We start from the raw sequence: 20,029 nt of genomic DNA, 5'->3' as shown, positions 1-20,029 counted from the left end.
GAAATCATTAGTTTATTCTTCTACAGTTCCACATGGTCAGAAAATAGATTCCTCCACTGAAGTCTTATAAATAAAGTCACTCTTTAAACCAATACCAATTTTACTTCACACTTTGTAATTATTGAATAAAGTGTTTCACTATCCAAAATCTCTAAAAAGCTATTATATTATGTGAGTATGTTATTATTGTGATTTTATTTCTTTTAAAAATTATTTGAAAAACTTTTAATTTGAGGGTTTTGGAAATACATGTATTAAGAAATATTTATACAACTATATAACATTAACATGAAAACTTATAACAGGAGCCTATTTTATTTAATTAGTCTGATATTGTGCAATAGTCACTAAGAATTGACAACTGTGTCAGTCTTTGATTGTTCATATTTATAATGCATGACAGTTTCAGTAATTGAGTTTACGTTTATTGACTTAGAAAATATTTTAATAATGTCCAAAAACTTTTTATTGAGCTGCTATCATATCTTTACATACCAAAAGTTATCATATGGAATAACATTTTTGCTGCCAAGAAAAGCTGCATGGTTCCCTGCCAAGCAAGGTTTGACATCTTTATTTGTTTAACCCTGCATCCTGTATCACACGTTTCACTTGTCTAGAAAATGATGTACTTTTCTATTCAATCAGGGATTTATTGTTACCATTCCTGAGTTATTAAATGGTGATACTGCCAACATGCATTAGCATGAAATGAACAATTTTTAAACAAACATTTTTAAACAAGCACTTTTCTAAGGGTAAAAATACATTTTCCCATCTACCACTCTAAAAAGAATAATGCAAATGGGGATAGCTAGCATTTCCTCATGAACGGTTTATTATTTACCTTTGAACCTGGAACTTGTGCAGGAACTGTGTCCCCCATGAATTTCCAGTGCTCTTGTGAGTGCCAGGGAATCTGCAGGGAAGCTAGGGCAAAATCTGTTGATTTTTGAGCACCAGAATTTGGCCAGAAGGTTCATCTGCACCTGATAACATCATCAGATCTTAGTATTGTGGAAGTTCATTGCCACAGTACATAAAAGGGGCAGGCAGGTGACAGCCATCTATTTGGATCACTTTGAGGACAAGAAAGAGTTAGTTGTACTTTTCTTATTTCTTGTATCTCCCACTGATGGAAAAAAAACAAATATACACAGGAGAATTTGAGAGAGAAGGTATGATCTTCCCCTCTGCAATCTCAATAGCAGCTGCTTTCTCTGCCAATATGGTATTTATTCCTTTGTCATAAGCCTATAAACACAGTACATTGTGTCAGAGTTGCTGTAGTCAGGAAGATAGGAATTCCCCTTAGTGTCTGCACGATATGAGCCTTCCCGAGAGTATAGCTAGCAAGAAGGGATTTATTAGACTGATTCACTACTAGGAAGAGACACACAGAAAGATCCCCCACCGCACTGCTATAACCAGCAAGAGACCTGTCATTTCTTCTGTAGATAAAAATGCAAAAGTCTTAGTTGCACACATTTGCAAATGTATGTTAAAGCCACCCGTCACTCCACGGCGCTTTTGCTAATGGGGTGGTCCTAACTCTAAACAATAAAAGTCCCACATATTTGGGCCATACATATATGTGTTTTTTAAATTGAGAGCTAAGTTACCCGCAGGTACCCCAAAACCTCCAAACAGCAATTAAATGCCAGCTCCCCTTCCCTTCAGTGGCTGAGGGGGAGTAGTAATAAGTAGAGATAGGACCCCTCTCCCTTTACCATTATCATTTATTTATGTAGCACCAGCAAATTTTGTAGTACTTTACAGTTGGGATTAAACACAGTGATAAAACAATACTGGGTAATTCAAACAGACAGAGTGGTAAGAAAACCCTGCACGCAAGCTTGCAAACTCCATGTTATGTTATGTGCAGCAAGTTCATTCAGTTAGTTTATCAAAAAGTGAAAATCATTATATAGTAACAAACTGTCCAGCATCAGCTAGTAGCAGAATGTATAGACACCTCATACAAACCTTCTCATTATTAGTACGTTGTCCAGCATCCAATTTTCAAATTCAAACTGACTCCCCTAAAGCAATCCATGATATTCAAGAGGCATCCTTGCGCCCTCCGGCTGCTGCTGGGGGTGAACTTCTATAGAGAAGGGGACCAAGAAGAGACAGCATTACTTTAAACAACAATTGTCTGTGAAGATTTCAAAAGCAAGAAATCTATTTGTTTTTTTGCGGTGCATTGCTAAGAGTCATAGAGCACAATGCCAGGGGCTAATGCAGGATTTATAGAGGAGGTTTCATTATACCATGCTGCCAGAGTGTATGCAAGGGGTGTGGCTTTCATTTGAAACTGTGCTAGGCTGCACTCCAACTCTTCCCATCCCTTTCAAATAAATGGGGAATGGTGTAAGAGCGCTCTCCTGTATTTCCTTCAGCACCTGTCAGTAGCTACGTAGCGCTCGCCTGTATTCTCTCCAGCACCTGTCAGCTGCTAGCCTGACCTGCGATTAGAAACATCATGTGATTTTCTGGCGGGGAATTCCGAAATAAAGGGAGGATCTGACATCATACCTGTGTCAGATCAACAGGTTATCCTCCTGACTACACCTGTGTTCCTGGAGCTCGCTATTGCTTGCTGACTTCTGTTCTGAATCTTGCATTACTTCTCTGTGAGATCTCTTCATCTGAACCATGTTCCTACTTGGCGTATTGAACAGCTATTCTACTGTTCACTCCAGTGCTCCGCAGACTTCTGAACCGTGTACCGACTTGGCGTGTCAAACTACTATTCTGCTGCTCACTCCAGTGCTCCGCAGACATCTGAACCATGTACCGACTTGCATGTGAAACTACTATTCTACTGCTCACTTCAGTGCTCCGCAGACATCTGAACTGTGTACCGACTCTGTTAATCTATAAACTCCGTTCCAGCTTACTCCACTGCACTGCAGACAGGTCATAGGCAGTGGTCAAAACAGAGTATCAGACAGGAGCAGAAAATTCTCAGCAACAGGAGCATGGAGAAACAAGTGTGTGAACGCTATAACTAGCAAAGGCTCATTGAAACTGACAGGTATTTAAAGCAGTAGTAGCCAATCAGGGCAGGTGTCAGACTGAGTGGAGTTCATGTGGCTGACAAAAACACTGCAGCAGCCAAAATGAAAACAGCAGTTACCTGCTGTTCTTAACAATACCTCCCAACTATCCTTGCAGTCGAGACAAAGTCTTGACTGAGTGGGACAGTCATACAAAGTTGGGGGCTACCCCACCAGAATCTGGACAGTTGTCAGACTGCACTGATCTCTCCTACATTTCTTCAAACTTCTACTATTCACAGATGCCCCTGTCTTAATTGAGTTGCTGCTTATCTGGATCATGGAATGTTTGGGCTCTGGAAAGTCTAGTTGTGAGTAAACCATTTAGGCATCTTTCCTCCCCAACCAACCCCAATGTTAAATTATTAGCAAAAACTTCAGAATTTATCCTGCTGCATTTGTCAGCAGTCACATCATCAATAAATACAAGGGAACCAGTTCCATTGGCAGCCATACATGCCCACGCCATGACACTACCACAACCATGCTTCACTGATGAGGTGGTATGTTTTGGATCATGAGCAGTTCCTTTCCTTCTCCATACTCTTCTCTTCCCATCACTCTGGTAGAAGTTGATTTTTGTCTCATCTGTCCATAGGATGTTGTTCCAGAACTGCAATGGCTTTTCTAGATGTTGATTGCCAAGCTCTAATCTGGTCTTCCTGTTTTTGTGGCTCACAAATGGTTTACATCTTGTGGTAAACCCTCTATATTCACTTTGGTGAAGTCTTTTCTTAATTGTTGAGTTTGACACATATACACCTACCTTCTGGAGAGTGTTCTTGATTTGGCCAACTGTTCTGAAGGGGTTTTTCTTCACCAGGGAAAAAATTCTTTTGTCATCCACCACAATTGTTTTCCGTGGTCTTCCGGGTCTTTTGGTGTTGCTGAGCTCTCCGGTGCATTCTTTCTTTTTAAGAATGTTCCAAACAGTTGATTTGGCCACACCTAATGTTTTTGCTATTTCTCTGATGGGTTTGTTTTGATTTTTCAGCCTAATGATGGCTTGCTTCACTGATAGTGACAGCTCTTCATCATCATCATCATCATCATCATTTTTTTATTTATATAGCGCCACTGATTTTGCAGCGCTGTACAGAGAACTCATTCACATCATTCCCTGCCCCATTGAAGCTTACAGTCTAAATTCCCTAACTAACATACATACACACACACACACAGACATAGACAGAGAGCGACTAGGGTAATTTTTTTTTTATAGCAGCCAATTAACCTACTAGTATGTTTTTGGAGTGTGGGAGGAAACTGGAGCACCCGGAGGAAACCCACACAAACACAGGGAGAACATACAAACTCCACACAGATAAGGCCATGGTTGGGAATTGAACTCATGACCCCAGCGCTGTGAGGCAGAGGTGCTAACCACTTAGCCACCGTGCTGCCCAGCTCTTTGGATCTCATATTGAGAGTCGACAGCAAGAGATTCCAAATGCAAATGTCACACCTAGAATCAACTCCAGCCCCTTTACCTGCTTAATTGATGATGAAATAACGAGCTTTTAAATCGATTGTCCCATTACTTTGGGTCCCTTAAAAAGTGGGAGGCACATATAGAAACCGTTGTAATTCCTACACCGTTCACCTGATTTGGATGTAAATACACTCAAATTAAATCTGAAAGCCTGCAGTTAAAGCACATCTTGTTAGTTTCATTTCAAATCCATTGTGGTGGTGTATAGAGCCAAAAATATGAGAATTGTGTCAATGTCCCAATATTTATGGACTTGACTGTACCTATTCACATTTAGGACACCTATTTCCTCCTGAACAGCCCCGATAGTAAGTAATTAGCATTTTATTTTAATAATTAAATCTATTTCACCACATATTACCCTAATATTAACTAATTGGTATTCAAAATTAATAAAAAGCCCTCCTTTCCCCTAAACTCAGTCCCACATTAAATTAATAGCCCCATTAATAAATAATGCTATCACACCACCTTAAATTAATACTCATTACAGTGACCCACTATTAAATCAAATAGTCCCCATCATCAAATAAATTACCAATCCCAAATAAATACATTTTTCCCACTTACAATTAAATGATTATTACCTACCTTTACAAGTAAATTATTAGTCAGTCTCTACCATTAGTACAGTAAGAGTCCTCCCCCCAAACTTACCTTCTACTATCTGGCTCTATAGATTACAGAGGAAGACTCTTTGATCTGCCTCTCTTATTTTTCCTTGCTGTCAGCACACAATTCTAGCAGACTGATCTCTAAATAAACTGCAATAAAAGCAGAAATATTGCAACATAAATAGCCTTTTTCACCTTGTCCAAACCATCTCCAAGCAATTTTCTTAGCACAGAATTGCAGCCTAAATCCTATCCTCATGCTAAAATGGCAGATGAGAACAGGGGGAGATGTCAGTAGAAGATTTAGATCCAAAACTTACAAGATCCGACATTTTGCTAGAAATTAAGTTTTGCCTTGTTTTCAGATCTAGTTTTGGCACACAAAGCCGATTCGTGTTCCAGTTCAACTTGAATCTTGACATATTTCTCCGAAACCAAACCTCTCATCTCTAATTTGTTGGCACCATGTCATTATTTTCTCACGGAGTGTGCTCAGTTTTCTATTGGTGTGTGCTCTCGTTTTGTGACATGTGACGGTATATTCCTGCACATGCCTGCGATCCTCTATTTAAACTTTTTAGATCTATTATCTGGTGCCTAAGCAACTAGTTGTGCTGGCAGTTATACAGTACTGTGCAAAAGCTTTAGACAGGTGTGGATAAAATGCTGCAAAGTAAGAATGTTTTAAAAAATAGAAGTGTTGATAGTTTTTTTCATCAATAAACAAAATGCAAAGTGAATGAACAAAAGAGAAATCTACAAATCAATATTTGGTGTGACCACCCCTTGCCTTCAAAACAGCATCAATGCATCAATTCTTCTAGGCACACAGTTTTTGAAGGAACTCAGCAGGAAGGTTGTTCCAAGCATCTTGGAAAACTAACCACAGATCCTCTGTGGATGTAGGTTTGTTCAAATCCTTCTGTCTCTTCATGTAATCCCAGACAGACTTGATAATGTTGAGATCAGGGGGTAAATGTAATAAGTTCCGATTTCTGCAAATCGCTCATATATTTAAACACATTGACATTTTAAATTTTGCCTGCAAAGTCACCGAATATCGACGATTTGCAGAAATCGGACCTTAATATATATACCCCTAGGGCTGTGTGGGGGCCATATAATCACTCCCAGGACTCTTTGTTCTTCTTTATAATGAAAATAGTTCTTAATGACATTGGCTGTATGTTTGGGGTTCTTGTCCTGTTGCAGAATAAATTTGGAACCAATCAGACGCCTCCCTGATGGTATTGCATGATGGATAAGTACCTGCATGTATATCTCAGCATTGAGGACACCATTAATCCTGGCCAAATCCCCAACAGCATTTGCTGAAATGCAACCCCAAACTTGCAAGGCACCTCCACCATGCATCACTGTTGCCTGCAGACACTCATTATTGTACCGATCTCCTTGGTAAGTAACAGGAAATTGTACCTTCTCATAAACCTTAATATAATTTTCATTCTCTGCTTACTATTCCTTTTTTTCTATTTCTGGATTGCTCTTCTTTGCTGAGTGACTGTGTTTCAGATTAACATGTGTCCTGGCTGATTGCCCTATTTTCTCTGTTTTTCCATGAATTGTTTTCTTTTGGTTCAAATAAGGACATCGAATTTTATATCAATGTATGAAAAGGTTACCCATTAACGCTATTTATGCGTAATGAGCTTATAGTAGTGGGCTTACAAATGTGCCTCACACTTACGTTTCCAGGGCTAATGTTTCTTACATTTCCTCCTAAGAGACATATCTGTAGATAAAGAAAGTCTAGATAGGATGCATCTGTAAGGGGGTACACTCAGCGGACGGCTGGCAAATTTTAACCTGGGGGGGGCAATACTCTATTCAGCAGCCTGTTAGGAATATTTCTAAAGTATAAAAAATGCAGGTGGCCTAGTGACTCATGAGCCCAAGGTAGCCCATTATGGAACTGGCCTTGGGGAAAGATGCACCCTTGCCCCCAACCCAACCTACCCCTGGGTACACTTATATTATATATTTTACTCTAGATGTTTTTATTTAATTTCAGATGTCTTTATTAAAGTTAATATCATATTATATACCACAATTGTAAGTTTAATGTTGTATTTGCATAATAAATTACTAACTTCCTTAAATCAAATTATTAGGATTTCTTTATGCAAGTACACTTTTATCTCTTTGTCTGTGTTTTTAGCAATGTTTATATTGAATTCCTATTACAACATGAATGTATCAAACTGAAAATATAGTACTGCTTTACTATATACAAACAGTATCCTGGTTATGATAGACTCTAAGGGCTAGATTTACTAAGCTGCGGGTTTGAAAAAGTGGAGATGTTGCCTATAGCAATCAATCAGATTCTAGCTTTCATTTATTTAGTACTTTCTACAAAATGAAAGCTAGGATCTGATTGGTTGCTATAGGCAACATCCCCACTTTTTCAAACCCGCAGCTTAGTAAATATACCCTTAAAGGTCTGATGTTGAGTTGTATGTGAGCATACAGAGTTGTGCAAATATGACACTTTCGCCTCCTTTTGCCTAGAGAGGTGGAACGGAGGAGGGAAAAGGCAGTCTAACGTAGGCCGAAAACATTAAGGGTCTATTCACGCCAATGTGGCTGAGGCAAACCCATCCGGAAACGCTTACATGCTTGTCAGGAACTGTATCTTTTGCACCTGCTGGAGATGCAATTACAAGTTGATGATGATGACGGTCACAAGCACGAGTTTGCCACTTCTGGATGGCTGATTGCGACTTCACCTCTAATGCTGATAGGAGCTTTGTTTCTGATTGTGAAAATATAATAAGCTTTTGTGAGCATAATTTAAAAATGATTTTTTTGCTACCTTCATTCTATGAAAGAAGGAATATTATATCTGCTTTATTATAGTGGTTTTTTTTTACATTGAAATGAAGCCTAATAGCAAATGTGTTTTTTGCTATCAAACATAAATCTGGTACGTATGTTACAGGTGCAGAGCTGGACACATATTAAGATGCTTCCAACTCAGTATATGGGAATAAATACACTGTTATAAAAGGCGGCTTTTTTACTGTGAATTAGGCCCAACATGCGTCAACTCATTAGCAGGCTCTAAATGCTTTGTATTATCAGATTGTGTCCCTGTTTATTCTAGTTATGACTACAATGGCTTCACAACAGTATTGTCTTTTCAAAATAGTTCAGACACATTTTACTATATTCTCATCTTAGCAAAATGCTAAAAGCCATTCTGCTAAAGGGATGTCAATGTATTAATGGTAAAGTATGTTCACCCCCTGTTGTGTGAAGTCTTTTAATTTCAATTGCCTTGTCACAACTATATTATGCCTCCCAGCAGGGGGTAAGTAGAATAGGCAGATCAGAATACAAACAACCTATTTTTATTTAGCGTGATAATTTTGTATCTTTAGGTTATAAAAAGATGCAGTGTTATTACCATGATCATTTAATATTTGCAATATTTATTTGAATGTCATGGGGCATCCATGTTATCAGACACCCATGCAGTAAACCATTTATCGTCCACGGCTTTATCTGGTAACATGATCACCTCCGATTAATACAGTCATGGTTATCTCTATAATATTGTTGTTTGCTGTGCCATAAGTATCCCTTCCAGGTTCAACAGGGATCCTGGGGCATCATAACTTGGGATTTACTGTAGGAGAACAAGTCATACAGGATCTCTTACCTAAGCCCCTTTACAAAAAATACTAAAAACAAATAAAAATAAAAAGTATTCCAGGCAACCTGAGGCACAAATGTGCACAGGCCTCTTACAGTGAAAGAGTTAAAAACAGAGGAAAAAAACTTCTAATTATGGCATCATAAGGTTAAAGGATAACTTCAATCAAAATTATATTGCCTAGAAAAGATAATTAGGTTGAGTATCTTTTTGGAATAACTCCTTAAACTTGATATAGGTATTGCCTGTCTAAACACCTTGTCACTGCCATTTGCTAGATAGGTAGTGAATAACTGACCTTCCTTAGCAATATATGTATCCAGGGAAAAATCAGTTAAACCCAAAGTTTTGTTTCCATGGTGGCTACAGATATTGCTAAGACAATTAAATTATTTGCTATCTCTCTGCCAAAGGGCAGCAGCAGTATATTTGTGAAATATAAACAGGCAATTTGTAGGGATCAGGTATTATTCCAATAAGTTGCAGTGCCCATAATAATTATCTTAATTAGACAAAATAATTTTTGAGTGGAGTTAACTTTTAAGAGGCATATAGCACGTTTCCTAAACAATCTATTAGATTGTGCCTCTCCATCCTGCTCCATAATTGTCATCTTAACATCTAGTAATTTGGTTGGCCAGTCAGTTGAGAGAAAAGAAAATAATATAAATATTCAATCTGGAACGAGATCTAAATTTGCAGAGCCAGATTAATTAATCAAAATAAAGGATAGTATGTATTTTTAAGGGCCTTCTTTGCTGTGTAGACGGGCAGATGGCCCCTTTTCATTCTTCCAAATTAATTTCAATGAAACATATTTTGCACCTTCGAGTGGAGAAGTGTATTTCTAGGCACACTTTTCCAAAATTAAAATAAACCTTTAAACATATTGTGCCATAAGTAATAAAGGCAGCCCTGTTGTCCCCTCACTCTCATGACTAATGTAGGCCATATATGAGGCCTGGTGATATCTACTGAGAAAAAATTCAGGTTTTGAACACAATGACATTGCAGATGCTTTGGTACAAATTAGGACGACAAGTGTTGCAGACGAAATGAAGGTACATTATCTGGGACTATGGGCACATGCCCAATCTGGACACAAAGGAGCTGAAGAAACATATTCCTTGACAAAAACCAAAGGAGTACCTATGGCTCAATACAAGCTAGGAACATTGTTCAAAAATATGAAACCTGTCAACAAGTCCATAAAAGTTTTAACCGGAGATATGGGGGTAAAGTATAGCAAATTGATTTCCTATGTCCCCCAGAAAGTGAAAGAATTTAGAAGTTCTTAATTTCCTTCCACATCAAACAATACAGGTTCATTGTACTTGTCATGATATGGCAGGAAAAAATGGTGAGGGAGAATACTGTATGAGGCTGTTCTTTGAAAAATATTGTGCTGTCTCTAAGGGTGATCGATTAGGGACCATCATTGTAGTCCCACATAGCATGTACTGGATTTTAGCTACAGGAACACAGAAAGAAAAAGAGGTGAGTTTTCAATTAAAGGGTTAGGTAAAACCAATTAAGTGTTAATTGATGCAGATACTGACAATTGTTATCTTCCCTCTTCGAGGTTGTATCACCAGAAGTAGTCAAGAATATTCCACAATGGGGATTTCCAGTACTCATCCTACCCTTTGTGCTGATGGTGATATATGGACTCATCATTTTGACTCAAGTGGAGCATAAGAAATCGAACAATCACTCCCACATAAAAAGACTACTTATTGGGATACATGAGTCATCATAGTACATTTCTCCTCTCTCTCATCACAGTAAATGCTCTATTCCCCCACTCTTTACAGTAAATGTAACCACTCTCCCCAATCACGATAAATGTTCCTCTCCACCCCCATCCCATCACAGTAAATGTTCTCTTCCTCCTCCCCTCTCGTCCCCTATCAAATTAATAACCAATTAACTTACCTTCTCCTCCATGATGCGATAGTTCCCGGTCACTGATAGAATGGGAGCGCGGCAAGAATGATGACATTACCGCGACACACGCTCCCAGCCTATCAGAGTCTGGGAGCTGCAGCATCAAGAAGGAGAAGGGGCCTGGACAATCCAGGGGGTCCAGACAGATTGAGAGGTCTGTCTGGGACCCCTAGCTTGTCCGAGCCCCTTACAGCTGTACCGGCTGTACCCCCTTGATGGCGACCCTGACCAGGGGGCCTGATTCATTAAGGCAAGCTAAGCAAAAAAAAGGAATACATTTCCACCTTGCCAAACCATGTTGCTTTGGAGGGGGATGTACATTTAAAATGTGGGGACACATTTAAATTTAGGGTACATAATGTTCTAATTCAACTTGAAATTCTAGTATAAAATTAAAGCTATCAAGTGTTTCTGTGTTACATGAAAAAGCGCCCAGTATTTTCCTTACATGAAAAATAATAAACTAGTGGAGTGGATTGTAAAGAAGAGTTAAAATGATTGTTTCTCAAGTCTTGTTTATTTCAATACAAAAATGAACTTTCTGCTGACCATATAGAATAGGACATGCATATCAAAGAATGTCAAGGGCACTGGGTGTTTTGCAGGACTGCCCTGAATTGTCTATCAAAGTTGTTTATATGTTTTGTAGCACCAATGAATATGTAGTTTTACAGCCCCAGTCATTAACTCTATAACCCCTAGGGGAGGCAGGGAATGAGACTTTTTTAAGCCTCATCTGGGACCATAACCTGCAGCGGTGCCTAGAGAGTTTTCCCTCCAATGTGATTTTCTGATTTGAGGCGACCAGACTGATTTGATTTAAGCTTAAGATATTGCTCAAAGCTAAGTTTATCAAATACTATTTGTATCTCCATAAATGCATTAACTGATGATATATGGTTTTCTGTGACTTTTCTTGTACACCTAATTAATGCTTAATTAAATGAAGGAAGCCATGCAAAACATGTTAGTGACTACTCCTGAGCTCCTGACAGTTTGGTTTCATTTTTATTATACAGTATAAATTACTTACTCTCCACTTTCATTTTGTTCCATCTCATCTTCTACTACCAATTATCAAAACAATAAGGGAAAAAGAAACAGAAAGCGCAGCCACCTTTCCCGAACTATAGATACCACCATAGACACATAATATCAAAAATAAGCTACACATTATTAAATGTTTAAATATAATAAATATTATTAAAACAATACAATTTAACCAATACAGTACAATCAATAGTAAAGTCCACTTTGATAACAACTATAAGAAACCTATCAATGTCTTGAACTTTCCTTAGTCCTGATAGCGCTCTTGCGGTGAGAATGTCTGTTATTTGGTTGCTATATTACACTTATTAATCTCCGGAGTTTCATCACCTGGTGACAGACCTACTAAATGTCAGTCCACATTAAATCGGATTAAAACTAAAAGAATCAATAGCCCTTCTCAGAAACTTAGCAGTGGTGTAAACCGATACAGTCTGTTTGTAAGAAGTTAATTAGGAACTGAAACACAAAAAATACATTTGAAACATAGGTATGGCGCTTGTGATCTGAATAAAATCAGTCGCTAAAACGGAAACATATAAAACAATAGTTCATATAAAAACTAATAAGAGGGGATATGACCTCTTCTCCAGAAGACTTTTCAAATTCTGTGTTTCTCTGTTAACACATGAAGTGTTTAAAAGTCTCTATGATGATCCTTTCAATCAATAGGGAAAGATCTTTTTCCTCCGTGATAGACGGAGGAAAAAGATAGAGAACAGGCTGCACCATGCCACCAAGTTGGCATGGTGCAGCCTGTCCTCTACCAGCTGTAAGAGGATTTGTACCTCTTTTTCGACAAAGTTTGGTTGTCGATGCTTGGTGAAGGAGTATTGGTTTTGCTCAGCTGTCTCTTCATCAGAAGACATATTGTTCAAGCAGATATTAGAGTATATACCATACAAATATATAAATTTTGGTATGAGCACCCTTCTGGTGATGCACACATGAACAACTTGCTTCATACTATGCTTTTATTGTCAGGATGGCAAGTAACACATAGCACAATGTTCAACACGCTTTCTTGTGACCCCAATGTTAAACTAATAGAGAACAACTCCTTAGACACCGGCCAACTTGTTCGGCGTTAGATACACTTCATAATGAACAACTCAGGCTTAAATACTTGACACTCCTCCCACAGCTCTAACTTGATGAACAGGTGACACTGCCACCTGGCCTTTAAAAAGGAATTTTCTGCAGGTGTCCTGCTTGATTACTCTGACTGCAGACACACCCTTTCAGCTGCTGTTAAGATACCTCTAAACAAAACATGTAAGCTAAAACACACTATACTGTTATGTTGTCACACATATGTCCTCCATGTGTGTATCTTTTACCTAGGTGCACTGCTGTACAAAAGTGTACTGTCTGCAGCCTTGCCCTGCAGACTGTGAGCTGAATGCCCAGTTCCACTATTGTGGCAAATTACTCCCTTTGTCCCTATCTATATATATATTTATTTATTTATTTATTAGATACAGCCTACATCACAAAATGGCAAGGCACTATGATTACCTCTACAGCTTTATATAGTGTCTGCAGAGGAGTATTCTCTTGTCATTGGTTGTGTGTGAATGCCCAGGTGTTTGGCTGGCCCTGATTGCCTTGGCATGGCCCACTATTGTGATTGCATGACAGATATTCCATTAAGGACAGACAAAAGGAAATCCTGCCATTTTAGATATGGTATAAATAGGAACGACGACTTGCGTGCCTATGCCCACATATGGCCTGAGAGCCAATGAGTGAAGAGAATGTTGGAAAGTCTCATTCACTTGCAAACATGTGGGCTGCTTGCTTCATGCGTAATAAGCTGTGGACCCTTACAAAAGTAATCAACCATTGCTTGGGATTTGCAGCTTTTTACATTAGTAACAAGCAGAAAAATGTAGCCTACAGGGCTGCAAGGTTGGACCCGCAGTGTCGGCTTGGGAGCAGATGTTCCATTGTCCAGTTGCAATGCTGCTGGAGCAACCTGTGGCTATAACTGCAGCTCCTCTCTAAACTCAGAAGGGAGATTTCAAGGCGTAAGTTCACAGCTAGAAATAAATTTAAATATATAATTTTAGTTTCATCAGGCCCATTTAGTTAAAATGGCTTGTAATAACCTTTATTGTGCAAAGTACAAGGCCTGTTATGTAATAGTGATGTTTAAGTGTCAGCATCACCCTAGAATGCTGAAGATGTAATAAACTTCCTAGGTCAAGATTCTTATACAAGTTGTATGTATTTGACCAATGGTGGAGTAATGGTCCGCGTGTGGTATTTGATAATTAACAGTGAAACCTAACATTATGTCTATGCATGGATTAAGTTAATTAAGTTCATTAAGTAGGAATGAGAGAGAAAATTGTATAAAATGCTAATGTGCCATATTTCTGCCAACTGAACACCGCTGCCACCTCTGCTGTCAGCAGCAGGCCAAGAAGTCCCTTTCCCCACCACCAGAACAACCTCTTTCCCCATCCACAGAGAAATCTCTTTCCCTTTTCCCCACTCCAGATACAACCCCTAATCCATTCCCAAATGAACCCATTTCCTCACCCCCAGAGGAAGATCAGGAGGACTAATAGTTGAGGAGTCTCTGTTGAAGCCCCAAGAGGAGGAGGCAGGGAGCCCATCCCAGGCCCCCGAAAAATAATGTAAGTATCATCAAATATTATATTTTTTTTTCTTTTGCAGCATAAAAGTGTAGGCTTCAGAAAGCATTACTTTATGAAATGTGTCTTTGCCTAGGTAAAGTTTACTATTCTAATGTATGGGCCTAATAAGTGTTTGTTGCCAAGCAACCACCCCCCATTCTCCCAATATATCTGCATGTGCCTCCTAAATGCAATTATCTGGCTAGTACTGTGTTCACACAAAGATAAATGTTTTAGATAATTTCTGTTAATGTAGCACCTCTGAACTCTGCTGAGCATAAAAAAATGGGGGCCATACACACATACAGCAAATATATGTTTACAAAATACCATACTGTTATTAGGTTAAATGTTTTGTTTTCTATTTTTTTTCCAGATGCAAAGGAATTCAATTTTCAAAATATTCTGAATTCTTAAAAAAAAACAAAAAACATTATAGTTAATATTTGTTATGTTAGTAAAGTTTATTGTTATGTTTAATTACATTTTTTGGAGGTTGTTTTTTGATAAAATAAAAAGTTTGCTATTTAAAAAAATCTTTCTGTGTATATTTTTTCTAAGCAAATGAGCACTAATGTTATTAAAGTATCTTCTAAAGGGTTTTTTTATATCATGTAATATCATGCAATTACACTTGCAATAGTGTAGGTTGATGTGGTAATACATAACACAAAGGGTTAATAGGACAATTATGCCATGATACATGAGTATTTAGGAGTAATAAGCTGAATGAGAGTGATTAAAGAACTGCATGCCTGTGCGTTCCTCTGTCAAGGAGTAAAGAAACATCAAGTACAATAAGGTGCCTTTGCTCATAAATCACATAGAGGAGCAAATAAAAACACAATGATATGTGCGTTAGATTTTATGTCCCATAAATGAGTTGCTAATGTATTAATCAAGGAATATATTGCCTATATGTGCTTGTCCTTGAATGCAGACATGCATATGCACAATTTCCGTCCATTTTTTTTTTTATATGCAAATTATGTTCGTTTTGCATTCCTTGATGAATCTGGCTCCGTATCTCAATATTTACAGTATAATTTAGTCTCATGTAGTAACTCAAAAAGTTATATTTTTGAGTAAGCTATTTCCTCTTAATGCACTAAAAAATAAAGGCTGGAGTCACTGTAAACAGTAAGCAAATAGCGGAGATGCGTTACAGCTGCAATTTTCTAGGATCATAGTCACACAAACAATAACATTTGAGCTGCTTCATTAGGTTAATGCGATACAACATAAGTTTCACCCATACAGTAATTTGCCTTGTTCCTCAAATTGTAAAAATACTAATGTATCAAAACAATTGACAAACAAAATTATTTATAACAGAATATAATGTCCATTGTAGTTGTTAACCAAAGATGGTGCAAGTTCATGAGCTAGTCCTTCAATTAAATGCATACATTAGTTCCATTAATAACAAATAGATTTTATAATATTCTTTTCCATTTGATTCTTTCTGTAGAAGATTCGTCTTTGTATCTCCATCTGTAACATTTGCGTTTCATATACGATAGGAGATGCTTGAAAATTTCGAATCAATTTTAAATGTTCACTAATTTCATTGGCACCTCACATTCACAGTTCATGTTCAGCGTTTTCAGTTCCCTGATTGCCTTTCAGATTTGCTGATTGTACTTCAGGTTTTAGATTCGCATTTTACATTTGTACACTCGTTCGCCATTCACATAGAAATAAATGTTTTCAAATATCTTGATTTTTTAACGCTATTTTAATAATATTTTTAAAAAAGTAGAATACATTTTAACATTTCATTTAATTCAAACTGTGAACACTAGTATGTTCAAAATTCTGAGTTTGGTTTGAGGTTCGTCATTCACTAGTACATATAGTTAAAATGTATTAATTTTAAGCTTGAACATGTTTGAGCTGGTTTGCATCATAGTCAGTTCTAGCATGTCTAGCTATGATCTGCCTCCAAAGGTATGTCATTGGAAGTTTACACAGGTTGAAATGCTGCAATAGTGTTGCTTGTACTGACTGGTCTTGCGTTCTTATCCATACTTGCCTACTCTCCTGGAATTCCCGGGAGGCTCCCGAATTTCGGAGAGTCCTCACGGACTCCTGGAAGAGTAGTCAAACTCCTGCATTTGCCGAAATTCACGGCATTGAATGGAGGGGGTGGAGCTTAATTGTGTCATTAGGCTCCACCCCCTCCATTCAATGAATTTTGGCTTTTTATAGTGGGGGCGGGGCTATGGTGATGCGACAATGTCCCCACGCCTCCTCCTACCCCATGTCAAGTAAAAAAGCTCTTATGCTCAGTTAATTACATTAACAATATGGTTAGTTGCACATTTAAAAAATATTAAATATTAATGTTGTACCTTTCAAAGGAAATTGGGGCAAATATTTTCTGTATAATGAGGAGAATATAGAGGGAATACTTGGTGCAGCCACAGGAACTCCAATACTGTTTACACATCTTATTTATGCCAATTTTCAAATTAACTATGAACTTTTGGACTTTAGAAGGAGAAAAGTTAGCCTTTCTTTACACTAATTAACCTTGGTTCAATATGTTAAGTACACCAGGTCCCAACGGCTTTCAGAGTTAACTAGCTCTACTAAGAAGATAATTGTATATTACAAGATTCTATAAGATTTGAAATAAAGGATTTCTAGATGTGATGCTCCTGATGATTAAACATATGGAAATGAATTTTTAAAAAAGTCTGTGAAGTTATTTCTAAATTAGTGATTGCATCAGTACTGTGTGAAGCCAACTTGACATTTTCTAAAAGTGAACATGAAAATTTTCTGAAAGAAAGAAATAGTCACATGAAAACTGAACAAGTTTGAGAGAGATACTGAGGATTATTGCAGCTGGGCATATATGTGAATGCTAATGCTAAGGAGCAGAGAGAAGGAGATGCCATCTGAGAATTAAAGGCATGAGGTGCCTGGTGAACATGTGAAGGAGGAGGAGGAAGCTAGCTGAGAAAACAGCAATGGGATCAATACTAACAGTGGTACTAATGTTCTCGAACATCACTACCCGGACAACACTTACCCCGACAATACTACCCTGACAATACTGCCAATGTTCAAGTATCGTGATTCTGTGGCATGTTAAATGGGAGCAATAATTGCAAGTCAGTTTTTTAAACAATCGATATTAACATCATGTTGGGGTGCCGAGATTCGCTGTGAAGATGACGGGGTAAGTATTGTTGCGGTAGTGATGTTCACTGTTCAGTACCCAACCACAATACTAGTTGTTCACAACCCATAGCTCCCGAAAATCCTCCAATTCTGAAGCAAAGATGAACACAAGGCATGCATGGTATCAGCGAAGCAACAGGAACCCAAGGTAGTCTCTGCGAAGGGACAATAACTAAGGAGAACAAAGCAGTAAGAAAATAACTTGTTCAATATTTAACATGTAAAATTCGAATTTATCACGAGATGAGGAATGTTCTTGGTTTTATATAATGTAGTGACTTTTATCGGTGCATAATACAAAAGGTCAGAGCAAAAAGTTGAAATGGAAAACTTATCTTTTAGGATGCTGAGTAACTGAAGTTAATATAGATAGTTCTTCTCTAGATGCCTAGAAAAGAAACGTGACAAATGAAGTTGTTGTATTTATGGCATAATCAAGGGTTAAGAAAATAAAATATCTAAATATAGTCTACATTACTGCCAATGGTAAGAGGACCTGTGAAGTTTCTGTGTGTACGTAAACCAGGGATTGGTGGATACTGACTCTAACAGGCCTGGGTCCTATCGTTGCGAGAAATGTTTATATGTACAAAATAAGATCAGGATGTCCTCTACGCTTTATAGCCAGTCCTGATGCTGAGCCTACAGAGGGCAATGGTTGAGGATCTCTTCCAGGTCTTTATGTTATCTCCTATAAGGAAGATACATCAAAACAACCTTTTTCTCAATCCATGTTTTGGGAGATCTCTGTGCCAATCTGTAATCAGTGACATGAACTACATGACATGTGTCAAACATAAAAACCAGATAAAAAAAATGACATCTGTTCCTAAGGAAGTCATGTTTCATAATGATGCTTCATATGCCATGTGCATAAATTCATATTCTGGATCATGGAATGTTTATTGAAACTTTATGTTTCAAGAGAGATATATCCTAGAATTTATCACTAGAAAAGTGTATATCAAAAGGTCCGTAAAAGTTGTCAGTTCTTCGGGTTCAGTCTGCCACTGAGGTTCTTTCCATTTTAAAGCTTTCAACCAGACTGCAGAATTACGCAAAAGGTATGTGATTGTGTGTTTTTGTTTTCAGTCCTGTTTATTTTAAGAAACTGGTTTGCATTTGTATTTTTGTATGTCACGTTCTTATCCTTTTTATGTAATAGGTATTGTGGGTTTCTTTTTTTGTGGGTCATTTTAAACTCCATTTAATAACATTCTGTATTTGTGTTCTTTAAGAATACACATGCCAGAAAGGATTGGTTACTTATAAAGCTAAATTTAGGGCAGATAATTGTGGGTTTTACAATAACTCCGATTGCTTTAGTTTGAGATTGTATTTTGAGATAAGAGGGAGTAGAGTGTCAGTTTTGGAACCAAATCTTAGTGGTAGTAGAGCTGGGTAGTTACTAGGGAATGTGACATAGAAAATTGGAGAGTTCAGTCATTTCTGTTTTGATCAACCATATTCCACCTACAGATTAAGTATGTCCAAAAGGGTTTTAACAGAAACTTTTAAAACTTGGTAAATTATGATGATCAGTTTTTGTGCCAGGAACATAGGGACTTAGAGGGTTTAAAAATGAATAATTATATTTTAATATCTAAAGCTAATGAAGGAGACAATACAGTAGTCTAGTATCTTAAAAAGCTGAAACTTTGAGACAATTGTCTTTAGCTTCTTACTAGAAATTAAAGCGGTAATGCCAGGACCCCGCAAATACACACTTTATCTTTAATGTAAAGTGTGTATTTGCGGGGTCCTGTCACCTCCAAAACAGCCACATCAGTGCATTAAAAGAACACTGAGGGTGAAGAACAAATTGGGCATTCACAGTATACTGAGGAGTGTCTGAGGGTTTATATGAATGCTATGTTTGAGTTTGACTTTTCAGATTCTGACACTGTAATTTCAGAATTTCCTAAAAAACAAAAGGTCAGTGCAGGAAATGCTGTCTGTGGCCCATAAGATTTCTGGGCATTTTCGGTAATCAGGACATTGCAGCAGCTGCAAACAAAATATAATCTGCTATGCCACCAGCTGAACCAAGAGATATTAGCAAGGTGAAATTCCACACTTTATATGCTTCAGCAACTTGAGGAACAACAACAAGCCATCAATACCTACACATAAAGCTATAAGATAGAGAGAGGGAGAACATGTTACCTTAGTTTAGCACACTGGAAAATTCTTTCAGTTTTATATAAACTACTCAAGCAATTTGACAATGTAACAAATTAAGTGAGTTCAGACACGGGCCTGAGTCAAGTCATACCCCTAATAAAACTACTGGAATAGCAGCTAGAGAAGAAAAATCTGTTATGTATGTCGGTCTTGCTGATCAAGTT

Source organism: Mixophyes fleayi, chromosome 5 (assembly GCF_038048845.1).
Source record: "Mixophyes fleayi isolate aMixFle1 chromosome 5, aMixFle1.hap1, whole genome shotgun sequence".
NCBI classification, from domain to species: Eukaryota; Metazoa; Chordata; class Amphibia; order Anura; family Limnodynastidae; genus Mixophyes; species Mixophyes fleayi.
The sequence above is the reverse complement of the archived record's forward strand: the minus strand, read 5'-3'. Positions refer to the sequence as shown.